The sequence below is a fragment of the Pinus tabuliformis genome, chromosome 4_1 (assembly GCF_031772625.1).
Source record: "Pinus tabuliformis cultivar Carrire ecotype Pingquan chromosome 4_1, CPIR1, whole genome shotgun sequence".
In the NCBI taxonomy this organism is placed as follows: domain Eukaryota; kingdom Viridiplantae; phylum Streptophyta; class Pinopsida; order Pinales; family Pinaceae; genus Pinus; species Pinus tabuliformis.
Genome location: NC_142303.1, coordinates 249,719,178 through 249,737,933, shown reverse-complemented (window position 1 = coordinate 249,737,933; position 18,756 = coordinate 249,719,178).

Sequence of the window (18,756 nt, the reverse complement as noted above, 5' to 3'; positions counted from 1 at the left end):
GGAAACCCTGCTCACAACGAAACAAGTTTTCTCTTTAGAAGACATTAAGTTTGGGGTTAATCGCCTCGCTAATGGGAAAGCTAAGGACATTGAAGGTTACCAGGCGGAAATCTTAAAAATTGGAGGTCTTGTCGTCATCCCCCACATCCACAAGCTTTTCAATCAAGCAGTCAAGCAAGGGTTCCCTAAACCTTGGACTGAGAGCCTCATTATCCCTATTTTTAAAAGTGGGGATACAAATAACCCCTCTAATTATCGGACAATTATGATCAGCCCTCTTTTAGCCAAGTTATATGGTAGTATTTTGGAAAAGAAGTTAAGCATATGGCTTGAAAGTGAAGGTAAGTGGGCTAAAGGCCAAGCAGGTTTCAGAAGGCATCACTCAACAACAACCACCTCGTTACGCTTAGGATCATTATGGAGGAATGTCGTAATGATAAATCCAATTTATTTTGTTGCTTTGTGGACTTTAGAAAGGCTTTCGATAAGGTTCCTAGATACAACCTTTGGAATAGATTAGAAGAGCTAAAGGTTCCTCTTGAGTTGAGAATAAGGTTATACGAGAATGTAATTGCCAAGCTAAAGAGCAATGAGGGGTGGCCGAAAGATATTAAGTGTAACATCGGAGTTAAACAAGGTTTCCCCCTCTCCCCTACCCTATTTGGCATTTACATCGATAAGCTCGAAGTCTATTTAGAGGAAGCAGGATCTGATGGCACGATCTTAGCTGGGATAGTTGTCATCCTTCTTCTCTATGCTGACGATATTGTTCTTTTGGAAAGGTGCCCATCTAATCTTGATAAGCAACTCAGGCTTCTTAAGGATTTCTGCTCTACCATGGGTATGATTGTTAACACTGACAAAACAAAAGTTATGATTATCAAATCCAAGAAGGACACTTACGCTAATTTTATGTATGACAATACTAACTTGGAGGAAGTGTATTCTTACAAGTACCTAGGAATTGATATTCATCACAAGCTCAAGTGGAACCATAACATTGAGAAAATGATTAATGGGGGCCGGAAAGCTTATTTTGGTCTTGAAAATACTTGTAAAACAACAAGCCTCGTAATGTGGGATAAAAAGAGGTTCCTCTTTGAAACTTTAGTCACTCTTGTTATCTTATATGGCTATGAGGTTTGGGGTTGCAGCATCTCCAAAGAATCATGGAGAAATATTGAGAAAATCCGAAAGCGTTTTATAACTTATAACATGAAAATTAAAAGTAATACACCCTATCCTATTCTCCTAAGCAGGTATTTCCCCTATTGAGAGTCTAGCCATGATTAGGTTTCTGTTGTACAAGCACAAACTCAATAACATAGATGATCATAGACTTCCTAAGCTAGCTTTAAATTCCAGCCAAAACCACCTAAGGCTCAATTGGGGGTGGCATAAATACACAAGGGCCTGGTTAAACTATTGGGAGATCAACGAGAATTATGCATTGCAAAACATAAATAACATTAAAGATATTGTTACTTCTAAGTTCAAAGAAAAAATGTGGTGTGAGAAAGATTTAGCAGGCTCAAAGAAAATTAAGTTATTATAAGAAGGTCATCAACCCCACCCTAGAAGATAAAAAATATCTCTGTATTTTAACTAGCTCAAAGAAGAAAATTAATATATCAAAGATTAGAACGAATTCTCATGAGCTCCATAGTGAAACAGGTCATTGGGCAGTTCCTAAAATGCCATGGATGGAAAGGATCTGCCATATATGTGAGAATAGGAACATCGAGGATGAAAACCACTTCCTCTTAGAGTGCCCCGTGTACAACCACATTAGATCTCAGTTTCACAGTATTTGTTCCAATACTGACCTTCCTAGCCTTTTACAATGTCAAAATTATAGTGAGCTTGGGAGGCTTGTCTCCAAGCTTTTTGAGCATAGGAATAAAATATTAAATCAAAATAAATAATTTATTTCTTTAGGTCCGATAGACCAATGCTTGGTCTTAGCGGACGTTCACCATCATCATCATCAATAGCTAGTATCTTAAATATAGTTTAATTAAACTAAAAATTTTAAAGTGATTGGGTTAACATTGTGCATTGATTTCACTGTAAGCACAAAAAATTATTGACAATGTACATTTATTTTTGTGTTATAGTAATTCAACCTATTAATATTGGAGATAAAGAGAGACAAGGTATGATGATTACTAGAATAGCTTGAGCTAAAGATTTAAATTGTTTATGATTTAACCTATCATTTTCATATAATAGATATGAAAAGATGACAATCGATATGAAAACATGACAAAAGTATTAGGGGTGACAATAAGAATAGTAGAAGAAAATAGTTTGATATTAATCACAATGAAGACTATTTATAATCGACTATATTCTTATTATTCACAATTTCTATCATTCAACACTATTACATTGTCACTTTACATTCAAAATTTTCATTTCATCATTAAAGTTATTAACAATATTTATCATATCAACAAACTAAGGTAACTAAGCAAGTTTAAAATTAAAATGACCATATTAATCTGAGACGTGATTAGCATATTTAAAATAATTATATTAATATTAGATGAATTTACATATTATTGATAAAATCAATCATATGTTTGTTAGATTTTCTTTGGCCGCACACGACTAAACCAGCCTAGATCCATCTTAACTTCGGATCTGTCAAGCTCTAAGAGTGATCAAATCTCTCGAGGAGAAAACCTTTCCTGAAGTTTTGCACTCAAAAAAGAGGTTTGCACCTCGAGATATTTGATCCCTCTCGGCGCTTGATAGACCCAGAGTTAATATGGATCTAGGTTGGTTTTATATTAACTTTAAAAAGATAAAATATTTGAAAGTAAAAAAAAACACCTTATGTTTTCACTTTTGAATGTGAAGAAATGTATAATTTTTATATTTTTTTAAAAATATTTTAATACAACACTTAAATAGACTATTTGAATATTTATATTAACTCATTTATTCCAATATCATTTTCATGTATATGTATATAGAGAGAAAGTATAAAACAAGTATAGATTCATCTTAAGTATACATCCAGCAAGGGTCGAGAGGGATCAAATCCATTGAGGTGTGTAACACATCTATCCGCACTTAACACAGTAAAAACATTTTTATTAATTAATATCGTTTATTGAATTAATCTATCATCATTTATTAAAAGGTACATGAGTACCTAACCTTACCTTCTCATCTTACCTAGCGTTAATGACATTTATAAGCAAATCTTTTCTTGGAATTTGGTTACCACTTGATGGTTTGGGTCTTAAATGCATTGGTTAAAGTTTCATTAACCAACAAATCTAACCCTCGCTATGGTGTTGGATGGCTCTCGAACCCGAGATACCAACCTCCAGCTATCCACGATCTTAGTAATCCTTATGGAACTCTTTCCACTGTTGATCTTGGAAAGAGGCTCTCAATGGCTTGGATTTGTTTTCTTTGGATAAGTGTACCTACCCTCTAGGTATTTGAGGTTTACTGTCATTTGTTCCAATGCTTCTACAGAGAGGCTAGCTTCGCTCATCCCTCCATTACAATTCTTACCAGACCCTTGTTACATCCATGCTCAGGTAAAATAGAATACTTCAACTATCGTAGATTTCACAGGTTCATGGGTGAAGGGTATTCTCTTTTCAGTGTCGATTCCTTCTTCCTTCATAGCCTAGTTTTGTTACTATAGAGGGTGATGGCCGCTGCTTCTTCTCTTTATTCTACTCAGAGGCAACTCACACTGTCAACCAGTTACCTATTTTTCCATTTGGATGGTTCACCGGATCCAGGCATTGTTCCTGTTGTAGGTTCTATCTCTGGAGTAGTTCTACCCAGCAAAAGGACCCTACATCGCAGGCAGCTGGCCTAGGTAGAATATTCCTATTGCATTCTTAGCTTGGGTTGTTATTTATTTTGTCTGCTATATATATATCTATATATATATATATATATATATATATATATATATATATATATATATGAACATAACTAAGAATGAATGGTTTTGATTTAGGGGAGTAGTTGGGTTCCCATGGGGATCTCCAGAGGACAACCTTTAGGGTATCACCCCTCGTCTCTGCCCCACTACATAGGTTTTCCAAAACTCCTTTTTATTTCTGGGAAGTTTGATAAATTTGTTGTCTAAAACCCTCATGGGTTTACTCCTATTCATTTGGATACCTCGCTCTATACAGGGTCGTTGTATAAATTGTTAGTTTCTATTTGATTTTTGGTTTTGGAGACCCTCGAGGTTGATGCTATAAATATACATCTCAACATTATATTGTTTTATTACTTTGTATGTCTCTTCCGGTTCTTGGTTGCTCAGAGATAGTTGTTAATTTGATATATATATATATATATATATATATATATATATATATATATATATATATATATATATATATATATATATATATATATATATATATATATATATATATATATATGTATATATATACCTAGGTGGCAGATGATTACACTCCAGGGTTTGATGGTCGTGATTTTTGATTACTTTGTTTATACTGATCAGCCCTTAATGGCTTGTCGAAGATGGATTTAAATGTTTTAATCTTCAAATTTATAGTTTTCTCAAATTAGGTAATAATTTAAAATGTAGCCCTATACTAAGGCTTCTTATCAATTAGGAATTTGCATTCTATCTGGAACAATGTGTTTCAATATCACTTCCTTGTTTTCGTATTTTTAATAGTGAAGTGGCACATCCGTAATTCAACGGAACACATCCGTAATTCAACGGAACAACCCTATGGCTAACCTGCTTTCATTTTATGGATTGTTTATTCAATGTATAATAACATTGATAGTAAAATTTCTCTCTTAAGGTTCACTGTGTCTGTTTCTAATTGTATCATAACATTCCACCGAGGATGCATTATTATTATTCTAACAAAGTATCACTACACTAAGTAGCCAATGCTTACTGTTTATTGCATTTTCTTAGCATTTTACAGTTACTATAGTTCTGTTATATTTCCTTCTGTAATAAATCATTATAACACATAATATATTGTTGTATAATATTTGTGTTGGTGCCAGTAACTCTTTATTCATTGGTATGAAGAATGCATTTTCTAAAACTCATTAGTCTTGTTTAAATCATTTCATAACTCCAATTTTTACTAAAAAGAATTTTCAAGGTTTACTTTACTTATTTCTAGTATTGGTCACGACTTTAAGGAAATAAATTCAATCTTGTCATATAATCATTAAATTATCACAACAAAGAAATGTTATTGCATAACCATTGATTTACACATAAAAGGATCAACATTGTACAAGTAGTAGAAATATAGGTTCTATTTTTATTTATGAGGATTTCTAATACTCTGTTCCCAGACAATTATCTCCCTATACCATAAACTGGTAAATCTGAAACCTACTGCATCCCTCAACTCTTCAAAACTCTGCTTCAATGCATTCTACAATAGTTATTTTTCCTTTTCTTTGATTTCATTATTCTAAAAATTATCAATTAACAAAATTATAATATGTTCTCAGAAAGCTTCTGGGTTATGGCCACACCTCCCTACCAATGAGAATGATTTGTTCACCATTCCCCCCCCCCAAGCTCTCCCAACTCCCAAAACAGTGGTTACAATCAATATCTTCCTTTCATGCTTAATATAGATACTCAAAGCCTTCCTGGACTGAGCCTGAATATTCTTATAGAGGTTGAGCTTTTCCACTGGTCTTTACCAGATCAGGAATTGAGCTCTTGGGCAGCACACAGCCTCAACCCAATTCTCCATTCTTAACTTTCTACAAAATAAAAACACCAACCCCCTCCTCTTCCTTGGATCCTTTCTTTAAAGAAAGTCCCTTGGAGTATGGGGTAACTGTTTCCTCCAATTGTTTCTTGGGAGTTAGGCACTCTTGTGGTCCCCCTCAGCTTTCCTTTCCTCAGATAACACATATTCTCGTAAATTCTTAATCATTTCTTTTAAATAAGAATTAAAAGTAATTTCTAACTCACTTAGGTTCTTAACTAACAAAATAACCTGTTAACCTTCATAAGAGGTATTTTTTTAACAATTAAAATGTTTGTAAAAGACGGAAATTAAAACTAAAGTAACCGGGGGTGTTACAACTCCCCCCCCTTATGTGCAACACCATCCTTGGTGTTCTCCCAGTACTGAAGCAAAGCCGGATAAGCTTGTCGCATAAAGCCTTCATCTTCCCAAGTAGCTTCATCTGGGCCAAAGTGCTTCCATTGCACTTTAACTTGGATGATAGCTCACTTCCAAAGCATTATTTCTCTTTGTTCTAGAATACGCAGGGGTTCGACCAGGAATTCTCCGTTCGTTCCTCCCTGTATGTATTTCGAATTAATGACATGGCTAGGGTTATATATATATCTTTTAAGTAATGACACATGGAACACATTATTCATAGGTGACCTGGTAGAGCGAGATGATAAGCTACAGGCCCAACTCTTTCCAAAATTTTAAACGATCCATAGTCACTTTGTTTCCCCGAATTTACTGTTTTCTTAGCTTACTGCCAAAGAAAATCATATTCAGGATCCTTCATAGCTGCTTCTTTAATTTGACTTAAAATCTTACTTTCCACCTTACTGAATGAGATCTCATAGATGTGATGCACTTTCCGGCTTAAAGCATCCACCACACGGTTCTCCTTCCCCTTCAAGTGCTTAATATCAAAATCAAATTCACTTAGGAAGGTTGTCCATCTTTCTTGCCGAGCATTTAAGTTTGGATGTTTGAAGAAATAGGTCAAACTATTGTGATCTGTCATTAGAAGGAATTTCTTCCCCAATAGGTAGTGCCACCACATTTTCAAGGCATGGACCACAACTGTTAATTCTAGGTCATAAGCTGAATATATTTGCTCGTGATCTTTAAGCTTTCGAGATTCATAGGCTATCACTCTCCCTTCCTGCATCAACACACCTCCAACCCCTTCTTGACAAGCATCTGTGCATACCATGAATTCCTTCTCTAGGTCCGCTATTCCTAATACAGGGGTCATGGTTAATAATTGTTTCAAAAGTTCAAAGTTGTGCTAAACTTCCTCTGTCCAGTGAAAGGCCTTTCCTTTTTTTCTGTAGTGAAGTGATAGGGTATGCAATTTTTGAAAAATCTTTTATAAATTGTCGGTAATAACCGGCCAAGCCCATGAAATATCTGATGTCGGTTAAATTTTTTGGAACTGTCCAATTCATCATGGTCCTGATATTCTCCAGATCTTTTTTTATACCCTCTGAGGATATAATATGGCCTAAATACTGAATCTTATTTTTATAAAAATCACATTTACTGTATTTGGCGTACAATTGATTTTCCCTTAGGACTTGAAGTACTATTCAGAGGTGTTCTTGGTGTTATTTCAAGTTGTCTGAGTAAATTAGTATATCATAAATAAATATTAAAACAAATTTATCCAAATAAGGATGAAAATTTCCATTCATCAGACTCATAAAGCTTGTTGGTGCATTGGTGAGTCTGAAAGGCAATACAATGAATATGTAGTGCCTGTAACACGTTCTAAATGTTGTCTTGATCAAGGTGGATTTTTGTGGCCACCCACCTATCCCACTTGGACCCCCACAATTGTCTCTTTTAGTTTTTTAGTTTCCTTAATTGTAGCACAATTTACTATTTTTGGCATTTTTTTGGGTCCTGAACTTTCGGAGCTGTTTTGAGGCTCTAAACAATGTTTTTTGGGAAAATTGAGAGCAACATGGGTCCATGGATTGAATTTCCTCACTCAAAAGTTGTATTTCTCAGATACGTATTTCTAACGAGGTATTGTACACGTAAAACATATATCTTATGCCAAGGTTACGACCCCAGGAAGTTGATGTACCAATTTACCCAAACAGGGCCCATAGTTTAGCGCTTCATCTCCTAGGGTTAGTTTTTTTGATGGTTAGGGTTTCCATCATTTATTAAAAATAAATAAGCCTTCACGCCTCATTGTAACACAGTTTAGAGGCATGTAGCTACCACAACTCTTCTCAGATATAAGCTACCATCGCCCGAGCTAGTTTATTTCCATTTCTGTTTATAAGCATATTTCAATATTTTACATTAATCAAATGAAGTATTATTTTTGTTGAATCTATGTATTTATGGTTATCTATGTAATTTGTTGTGTTCCTGTTTAAATCTGGATCAGTGGTATCAGAGTGGTCTGCTCTTTCTTTGTTTTTCTTTCCATATCCCCAATGAGGTCAGGATATAAGGAGTTAGGGCTCGATTTGGTCGAACCCTTGCAAGATCAGCCTCACAAATCCCGACGGCCTCCCATGGCAGATGAAAAGAAAGATGAGGGGGCAAGAGATCCTATCAAAATATTGCTCGAAGAAGCCCTCGAGCAATAGAGGAACGCGATGATGGACATCTTTTCCCACATCTTTCAGCGGCTACCCAGGGGCGACACAGCTACTTCCATGAGCTACTATGGAAATGCCACACCCTTTAAGGTATAAGGTAACTTTGAAATCCCCATATTCGAGGGTCAAATAGAAGTAGATGTCGTAGATAAATGGTTAAATCTACTAGAAGAGTATTTTTTAGTTCATGATTTTTTTAGTCGAGAAAAGATTACTTTTGCTCTTCTCAAAGAAGCCCCCCATGTCAAGGACTGGTGGGAAACCTACTGCAAGCAGAAGGACGAAAGTACAAGCTCACTATTTTAAACCGCACCCACTTGGAATTCATTCCGGGATGCCATCAAGGAGAGGTACTACCCTGTTAGGAGCTATGAGGACAAATACATAAAGTGGACCATGCTACGGTAGGGAAGGGAACAAGATGTGCTAGAGTTCACAAATATTTTTCATACCCTTTGCACAAAGTTGGGTGTCAAGGATTCTGAGCTGCATTTGGTACTCAAATACCACAGTTGCCTACACAGGTACATCCAAGATGAGATGGAGTTCCTGGACATCTCCTTGCTCGGCACGACGTACTGATACACTATCAAGGTCGAGCAGAAGTTTAAACAAAAGAAGAGAGACTTTGGATCTACGAATCCGAAGAACAAAGGACAAAGCCAAGGTGGGGTGACCCAAGACAACCCGTCGAAGCCGCAAGAAGAAAACAACACCATGAAGTCAAAGAAGGACAAAGGAAAGTGGTGTGAGTTCCATAAGAGCCCCACTCATAACACAAGTGAGTGTCAGACTAAGTAGTCGTTGGTGGCCGAGTTAAAGGCTTCAGAAGTAGAAGCATGTTCCTACCTTGAATTAGAACCCGACAAGGGGAATGACAAAGGGAATCAAATCATTGATGCAGAGCACAGCGCCATTGTTTCCACCACCAAGGTCTAGAAGAATGAGCCCGAAGATCTAAAGGAGGGGGAGCGTCTTTTCCACTCACAGATGTGGGTGAAGAATTCACTGCTATAATTCATTGTTGACAATGGGAGCCAAAAGAACCTCATTTCAGTAGAGATCGTGAAGCGGCTGGGCCTACTAACCACACCACCCACATCCATACAACATTGAGTGGCTTCACCAAGGGCGAGATCTCCAAGTCTGCCAACAGTGCCGCCTTCCCTACAGTATCAAGCCCTTCATAGATGATGTATTGTCTAATGTTGCACCTATTGATGTTTGTGATGTATTATTAGGCCAACCATACATGTGGAAGTGACATGTTGTGTATGAGTCAAGGCCTCACATTGTTATTATTTCTTTGGGTAATTCATTATACAAGATACCAGAGGTAGCCCCACCTACTGCCACCTCTTTAATCTCTACTAAGAAATGCAGCAATATCATCTCCCAGACTAGGCAAATCATTTTTTGTCTGGTTCTCTCCCAAAGTAAGGGGAAGATCATCACCACATCCATGACCCCCACGAAAGATTCCTCCATGCAGTAGCAGTAGAAGATGTATGTGATCATGAAAGAATACATGAATATCTTCTCCTCACCCACATGGGTAACGTTGCACTGTCAGGTCAATCATTCATTTGATCTGACTCTTAGAGCACCTTTACCCAACAGGTAGATATATCGTTGTTGCATTCTAGAAAATGGCAAGTACAAGCAATGACATGATCAACATTAGATACCACGCAAGTTTCAAGTGGGTTACAAATTTTGCCTGCATCTACAGAAACGATGCCTTATAAGATCCCATCAGAAGCTCAGACCACTCCGTTGTGGTCGTTTAGGTTCCTATACCATTAGGAGTCATAATTTTGAATGGCTAAGGTTAAGCCTTGTAATATGTACATACCTTTGCTTCCTGCAAATGTTTTCCATATTGAAAAATAAAAAATGAAAAGAAGGTATGTCCTAAAGAAAATTGAAGGACAAAAAAAATAAAGAAAGAGGTCCAAAAATGTGAAAAATATGAACCGCAAAAGACAAAAAGAGACCATGAAAGTGTGAAAGTCTGAATGCCACTACTATTTACTTTATGAAAAGTAATTATTGTGTACAGCTTGTGATTCATGCCACAATCCAGGGTAATAAAACTATTTAATCTTGATTATACCATGCTTTAAATTTCATGTTGATAGTTAGAGAATAAAATCTAACCAAACTATTTAATCTTGGCAGATTATTAGATTAGGTAGAGTAAAATAAAAGGAGCTCATCAATTTAATCTGAGCACTTGGATGATATAGTGATAGAGTTAGATAGTTTTCTTTGTGAAAAGAAAAGAAAATGTTTTAATAAGGGTTTGCTAGTCTAAATGCACCCTAATAAAGTGAAGAAAAAATGGTAGGACAAGTAGATGGGTAAGTAGAAGAAAGGTTGTAGAAATATGATGATAGGGAAAAAGCATATTTATCCTCTCTCATCATGGGTTTCAAATGTAAATGGTCAATCAAGCATGAAGATGGATTTCAAGGTTAATTGATTAACTTCCCCCATTCATTTCACCTTTTGCTTAACTAATTTCCCATAAATAAAGTTCAAAGTACTTAAAACCTCTAAGTCAAAGAGGTTGAAAGCATTTCCTTGACTTTTGGAGGGAACGGACCCTCGGCTCAATGGTTTATGGTTATCAAGTACTAAATTCCACTCATAAAAATTCATCCCCCCTTCAGTTCATTCATTTTCCTAAATAATGTTCCTTTCCTAAGGATAAAACACTTTTTGCCTTGGAAAAGCATTGTTCCCCCCACATAAAGAATTTTCATATAAAAAACCCACCAAAACACTTTACTCGAAGTATTAATGTTAATACGTGAAAAACATCAAATTCAAAAAAAAGAGCATTTACTTAGTGATTCTTCCCTTTTCTGCTCTTCTTTTCATATTAATTACTAATTTTATTATATTAAATCCCGATGAAAAACCCATTTCCCCATATATATATATATATATATATAGCTCCTATGCGTTAATTAACCCTCCACCCTAGTTTAACTATAAACTATTATTCTCACCTAAAACCCTGACCAAAATCTCTAATTGGTCGATCTAGGAGAAAAATTAATAATCCCACCTTAATTCGCCATTAATCTCGATACTTCCATACTTAAAGTGCCCGTCGAGCCCCCATTAACCTCCCCACGAAATCGTGCCCTGACCACCGTCTGATCTGAAGACCCAGATCTAACGCCCCGAAACCATTTCAGTTGGTATCCTCTGCTGGAAGATACACACTTGAAAAATTTGTTTCCCATGAGACCACCCCGACGACATGTCAGTCGCTGAGTGGAATCAGGCAGCCCCTCCTAAAAACCACCCGACGCCCATAAGCGATGCGAAATTAACCACTTACCACCTTCCCGCTACACAATAAAGTGACCATTGTTCGCCCTGTACCCGCAAAAACTAACTCTTTGCGTGTAAAAGCCAAAAAGCCCCAAATCATTCATTTTCACTGGAATTTCAACTGTAAACCTCTGTATGCATCCACGCCACCTATGAACATCGAAGCCGTCAACCCATGTCCAATTGCACTCCAAAGACGTCGTAGACCACCCAGACAACCTTGCAGCCTATATAGAACCCCTTCAACCATTTGCAGTCACCAGCCGCCCTGCTCAGAACCATTTCACCCCAGTTCCAGGTATTTAAGCCACAATTCATCAAAAATCCTATCAATTTCAAAGAAACCAATGATTGAGTATTCTTAGTTAAGTTTAAAATTAATTAAGGAAACTCAAGCCTACTCTGTGTTGAACCACCGTTGCCCAAAAAAAACGCTGCAAATTACCTCCCCCATTCTCAAATCCACAAGAACTAAGAATGGCTGCCCCAATTTCCATGGATGTAAGACCTGTCACCACTACCCATTGATACAGGAGCATTCAGCCCAAGGAAAATCATTGTAAATAGTAGACATAGGGGGTCATGCATTTTAGGAAATATTTTTCCTAAGTATCAAGTTAATGCAATATTTAGGCCTTTAAGTGTGATTTAATTAGATAATGGTAGAATATGTAGATTCTCTCAAAACAAATAAATGAGAAGTGAATAAATGACAAAGAGTTAGAAGTCAAATCCAACTCTTAGATAGTTCCATGATTCAAGGAACAAGAGAGAGATTTTAGGAATTAATGAGAGTAGAAGTGGACCGTTGAGCTGATAAGGGGGCTTTTTTGTTTTAAAATAGAGAAAAAGATGGAGTGGATAAATTCTGCCACATATGTATGCATGTAGCGAGCTTTAGGGCTTTTGTTAGAGGATTGACCAGGTCCTTCATAGTAATCCAATCCAAATTTTCCATATAAATATATGTAAGCCTACGGGCAGAAAGAGGAGGCCACGAATAGTAGAAATCAGGCATGTGTGAGACGAGGAGTCTCGAATGTAATTTGTGTTTTTACATTAATATATATGCAGAGTTTTATCTTGACTGTGTCAGTATGTGTTGAAGAGTATTTTGTGAATGATTTACTATGAATTCGTAGGCTCTGTAGGTTGTAGGCAGAATTCTGAAGGATGTAGAGGAACATAGTGATTCAGAGGAATCACAATGGATTTCGAATCCAAGTGAAGAGATAGAAGAAGCTCTGGAGGAATGGAGTAGCGAGGATGCACTTAAGAGTTAAGCTCAAAGAATCTAAATAGTGGAAGGCGGAGTTATGAAGAACAAGTAGAGAAAGAAGAGCATGATTCAGTAGAATCGAAAGGAATCATTGAGTCCAATTGGAGCATCAGAGTGGAGCTCTGAAGAGAAGGAGTGAAGTTAAGCACTAGTGAGAATGAGTTGAGCAGCAGAAGAGTGGAAAGTAGAACCTTTGAAGAAGCCCAAACTACAAAGAAGAAACTGAAGAAAACGTGCAAAAACCTAAACACAGAGAGTCGAGCTGAAAAGTGAAGGATGGAAGCTCAGCATCTGTTGGATCATTAAGATCAACGGCCAAGATTAAGTCACATCGGCAAAAACCATTTTAAGATTAGCGGAGCGATCCTTGGAGGATTGGGATGAGAGAATGCAGATTTATCATGAACCATTGGATCGTGTCCAGATCAATGGTCACGATGTAAATCACAATTGGAAGTTGGAGGTACCAAGGGCCAGTAGTAGTGGTTAGCGGTGTTGCGATATCACGAACAATGATAAATCACTTATCGCATATCAAAGAAACCGGAGGTTGCAGCGGAAGTGTTGTGGAGTGATAAGTTATGGAACCGATGATAAATATAGTCGCAATTCAAATGAACTTGAAATCTGAATAAAGGGTTTTTATATGTTAAATATGTATTAACCAAAGTTTGAGAGAACTGGTATATATATATATATATATATATATATATATATATATATATATATGGATTATGGTTTACATAAAGGTTCTAAAGGGTTTTGATTCCCGAGAGGAAGGTTCAGGCAGGGTGATTGAGTTCCTATGCACAGGAACTGATAAATGGATTGTAACCAGTGATGGTTGAAGTTTTGACTCCTTAGAGAGTTGGAAAGCCTGGGACTGAAGTGTTTATGCATTTTAATGCATACTGTGGGTATATGTTGGGTAACCTAACATCAGTTTGGCTAATTATGGGTATATGTCGGGGACCCTTGCACCATTAGTGGTATCATATCAGAAGTTTGTTATCAAAGCAGATCTGCAATCACAACAGATTCGTATCAGAATAGAACTAAGGTTAGAGCAGAATTGTAATTGAAACAGTTGGGGTTAGACAGAACACAAAAATTCTATGTGAAAGAATTAAATTCTGTATGATGTGTAGCAGTTCCAGCAGAGGCTTGGAATAGGTAGGAACATAGAATTCCTTAAAGGAAAGAAAAAGCAAGATTGCTTAATGCAAGTTCTCAAGGAAAAAGGACTTGGAGACAAAATAGAGGACAATCCATTCAAGTGTAGAAGAATGGGTGAAACAAGATCATGCTGAGGTTTTGAAGGAGAGGTAATATGTTATGTTCTTGTTTTAAATTGAGAATGTGTGTTTTTATACTAATGCACAGGTGATAGCAAGAAAAGCTGTGAGAGGAGAACCAGATGTGTTTTTGAAGGAGTAAGGGGAACACTCTGAAGGAGAAGTGGCAGTGAACCTGAAGAATTCAACAAGAGATTGGACAGAGACGACAGCTGAAGTGTTCTGAAGAGGAAGTGAGAGATTGCAGAAGCCTAGAAGGAGCAAAGGTGTTGCTCAAGAGGAGGTTCCAGATAGACGATCGTACTTACCAAAAGACTGAGTGAGGAGAGATTAGTGAGGTAAGATTGTAGCCAGGAGGACTAGCTTTTGCAGAGGCTTATTGCAAAGGAGCTCATGAAGAAAGAAGAGAAGAAGATGACTATTGATAGTCATAGCGGAGGTTTAGAGAGAAGCCACAGTAGAGGATATAATAAAGAGGATGCCAAGCAAATGGCAAGAGGATGAGTCAAGAAGAAATTGACAAAGAGGTTGTTGAATTAAAAGAACAACTCAATGCATTAAGGAGAATGCTTGAGGAAAGCTAGAGACTAGGTTGGGTCTTGAGGAAGAAGCCAGTCAAGTGGCATGAGATGCAGAGAAGGCTACAACAAATACAAGTGAAGTGGCTGATGGCAAACCTCAAGAAGGTTGAGTTGGAAATGGAAATGGAAATGGAAGAGTCTGTTTGTAAACCAGAACAAGGAGAAATTCTGGGAGAAATTGAATATGAAGACTTGAAGACTGAAACTTCAAGTAAGGCCAAAGGGTCACATGCGTTTAAAACTAACAATTTGTGTATGATTGGAGGTGAAACAGGTGAAGGACAATTTGCTGATATTTTCATAGAAATGGAAGAAGATAAGAAGAATCTAATTTATGTCTTGAAAGAAGATGAGATAAATAGATCTCATATACAGTTGGGGAAAGATATCAAGCAACAAAGTGAAAAGCTTAAAGATATTGAAGAAGAGACTATCAAAGAATTTCTAAATCATATGAAGGATTTAGAATAGCAAGAAGATATGATGGCTGAACCATCCAGTGGGACCATAAGGTCTTATGTTTTTAAGATTGATAGTTTGTCTGTGGATGCAGAACAAATGCAGGAGAATATTAATGCAGATGGTGAGACAGGGATAGATCTTGGAGAAGATAAACGACAAGGGACTGAAGGAAAACTTTAGAAAGAGACTATGTTAGCTGAAAACATAGTAAAAGATCATCAATTCACTATGATGATAGGCATAATGGAGATAGCCATGGAAACTGTTGACAGAGATAGCAGGGAAGAAGGACATCTACTGAAAGATGTTAAGAAGGAGGAACCCTATGCAAAGGTTTTAACCTTGGGAAAGGGAACAATAACAAAGGAGTGTTTTGAAGAGGATGGACAGTCTTTTGAAGATGTCAAAAGTCTGGAGGAGTGCTCTAGGAGAACAAAGTATGATGGAGAAGACCTCTTGAATGAGGGAAGTAGTAATTTGCTACAGTAGAAAGACCTTGAGATTACAAGGGTCAAAGGAAGACAGTGTTTTAACACTGTGACACAGCATGTGAAGGATGAAGTTGGAAAAAGAGAGCATTGTGATGAAATGCTTGCTAAGTGTGAAGAGGAAATTAAACTGTTGGAGAAATTGATGAGATAACCTGATGGTAGAACAGAAGTTATAGTTACAGTTTCTGAAGAAGAAGATGTATCTCAAATAGCCATCGAGACAGGAAGATGTAATAATTTGTTTGCAGGTTCATTAAAAAGCATGAATGAGTATGATTATGTGATCAAAGAGATTGAGCAGAGATTTTTTAAAGATGGTATGGAGGCTCTTAAAGAAAAAGAGGGTAAGGATGAAAGGGAGGCAATAGGAATCAAACAATTTCAAAGTGAAGATAACGAGCAACAGGTTAAGAGAGGAGAAGTTCACTATTGTGAACTCAAGCAGGAAGACATCATTAGAACATATGGTGTGGAAGAGAGAGTAACTGACAGTCTCACGAACTCTGCTGAGAATTCGAATCAGCATACTGAGGGGCTAACAGAGGAGGAGGAAATAGAGCAACAAGATGAAATGTTTCCAAAGAAAGAAGGGGCACTAAGGCCTCATGTTTTATACTTTAACAATTGGTTTGTGAATGCAAGTTATGTTGTAGATGATGAAAAAGATTTGAAGAAGAACATAAAGGTGCAGAAGATAGAGGAAAGCAACAATAATTTGAAGATTAGAGAAAAGAAAGATATGTACCAGTCCAAAGATGTGCTGGACATAGAGATTGAAGAGTTATGGCAGATGATGATAAAGAAACTCAGGTGGAGGAAGCTGATGATAGAAAGAGTGATCAATCATAATGTGAAGCTGATTGAGAAGAAAAGAAAAGAAATAAGAATGAAACAGAAGACAACAGACATACAACATCAGCAAAGGTGCAAGGCAATTGGGAAATTACAGAATAAAGTGTGGGATCCAAGAAGACAAAGATCAGAAGACACATGATCAGGAGATCATGAATTTTTCTACTTTGGGAGTCTGATGCAAGAGAATTTAGCCCAAGGAAAATCATTGTAAATAGTAGACATAGGGGGTCACGCATTTTAGGAAATAGTTTTCCTAAGTATCAAGTTAATGCAATATTTAAGCCTTTAAGTGTGATTTAATTAGATAATGGGAGAATATGTAAATGCTCTCAAAGAAAATAAATGAGAACATGAGTGGTGAATAAATGACAAAGAGTTATAAGTCAAATCCAACTCTTAGATAGTTCCATGATTCAAGGAACAAGAGAGAGATTTTAGGAATTAATTAGAGTAGAAATGGACCATTGAACTGATAAGGGGACTTTTCTGTTTTAAAACAGAGAAAAATATGGAGTGGATAAATTCTGCCACATATGTGTGCATGTAGCAAGCTTTAGGGCTTTTGTTAGAGGATTGATCAGGTCCTTCATAGTAATCCAATCCAAAGTTTCCATATAAATATATGTAAGTCTACGGGCAGAAAGAGGTGGCCACGAATAGTAGAAATCCGGCTTGTGTGAGATGAGGAGTATTGAATGTAATTTGTGTTTTTACATTAATATATATACAAATTTTTATCCCGACTGTGTCAGTATGTGTTGAAGAGTATTTCGTGAACGATTTACTATGAATTAATAGGCTCTGCAGGTTGCAGGCAGAATTCTGAAGGACGCAGAGGGATGGAGTGATTGAGAGGAATCACAATAGATTTTGAATCCAAGTGAAGAGACAGAAGAAGCTCTGGAGGAATGGCGTAGCGAGGATGCACTTAATAGTTAAGCTCAGAGAAGATGAACAGTGGAAGGCGAAGTTTTGAAGAACAAGTGGAGAAAGAGGAGCACGATTAAGAAGAATCGAAAGGAATCATCAAGTCCAATTTGAGCATCAGAGCGGAGCTTTGAAGAGAAGGAGTGAAGTTAAGCACTAGTGAGAATGAATTGAGCAGCAGAAGAGTGGAAAGTAGAACCTTTGAAGAAGCCCGAACTACAAACAAGAAACTAAAGAAAACGCGCAAAAACCTAAATACAGAGAGTCGAGAGGAAAAGTGAAGGATGGATGCTCAACATCCATTGGATCATTAAGATCAACGGCCAAGATTAAGTCGCGTCAGAAAAAACGCTTTTAAGATTATTGGAGCGAGCCTTGGAGGATTTGGATGAGCGAGTGCCGATTTATTGTGAACTGTTAGATCATGACCAAATCAAAGGTCACGATGTAAATCGCAATTATAAGTTGGAGGTACCAAGGGCCAGCAGTAGTGGTTAGCGGTGTTGTGATATCGCGAACAACGATAAATCACTTATCGCATATCAGAGAAAGCGAAGGTCACAACGTTAGTGTTGTGAAGCGATAAGTTATAGAACCGACGATAAATATAGTTGCGATTCAAATGAACTTGAAACCCGAATAAAGGGTTTTATATGTTAAATATGTATTAACCAAAGGTTGAGAGGACTGGTTATATATATATGGATTATGGTTTACGTAAAGGTTTCAAAGGGTTTTGATTCTTGAGAGGAATCTTAGGCAGGGTGATTCAGTTCCTATGCACAAGAACTGATAAATGGGTCGTAACCAGTGATCGTTGAAGTTTTGACTCCTTAGAGAGTTGGAAATTCTGGGATTGAAGTGTTTATGCATTTTAATGCATACTATGGGTATATGTTGGGTAACCTGGCATCAGTTTGGCTAAGTATGGGTATATTCCGGGGACCCTTGCATCACCCATCTAGACTTGGACCACCTTCCCCTAGCCGACAAAGATTTTTAGATAAAGGAAACCTTTGTCCAAGAATCCCCGCTCAAAGTATACTACCAAAGTAGCGATAGGTACTTGAACCATGCAGATGAAATTGGTCTGTGGGATTCCAATTTGCCTAAATACCAATTTCCTCAAGTTCACATTTTCCCAGAAATTGTGCATTAG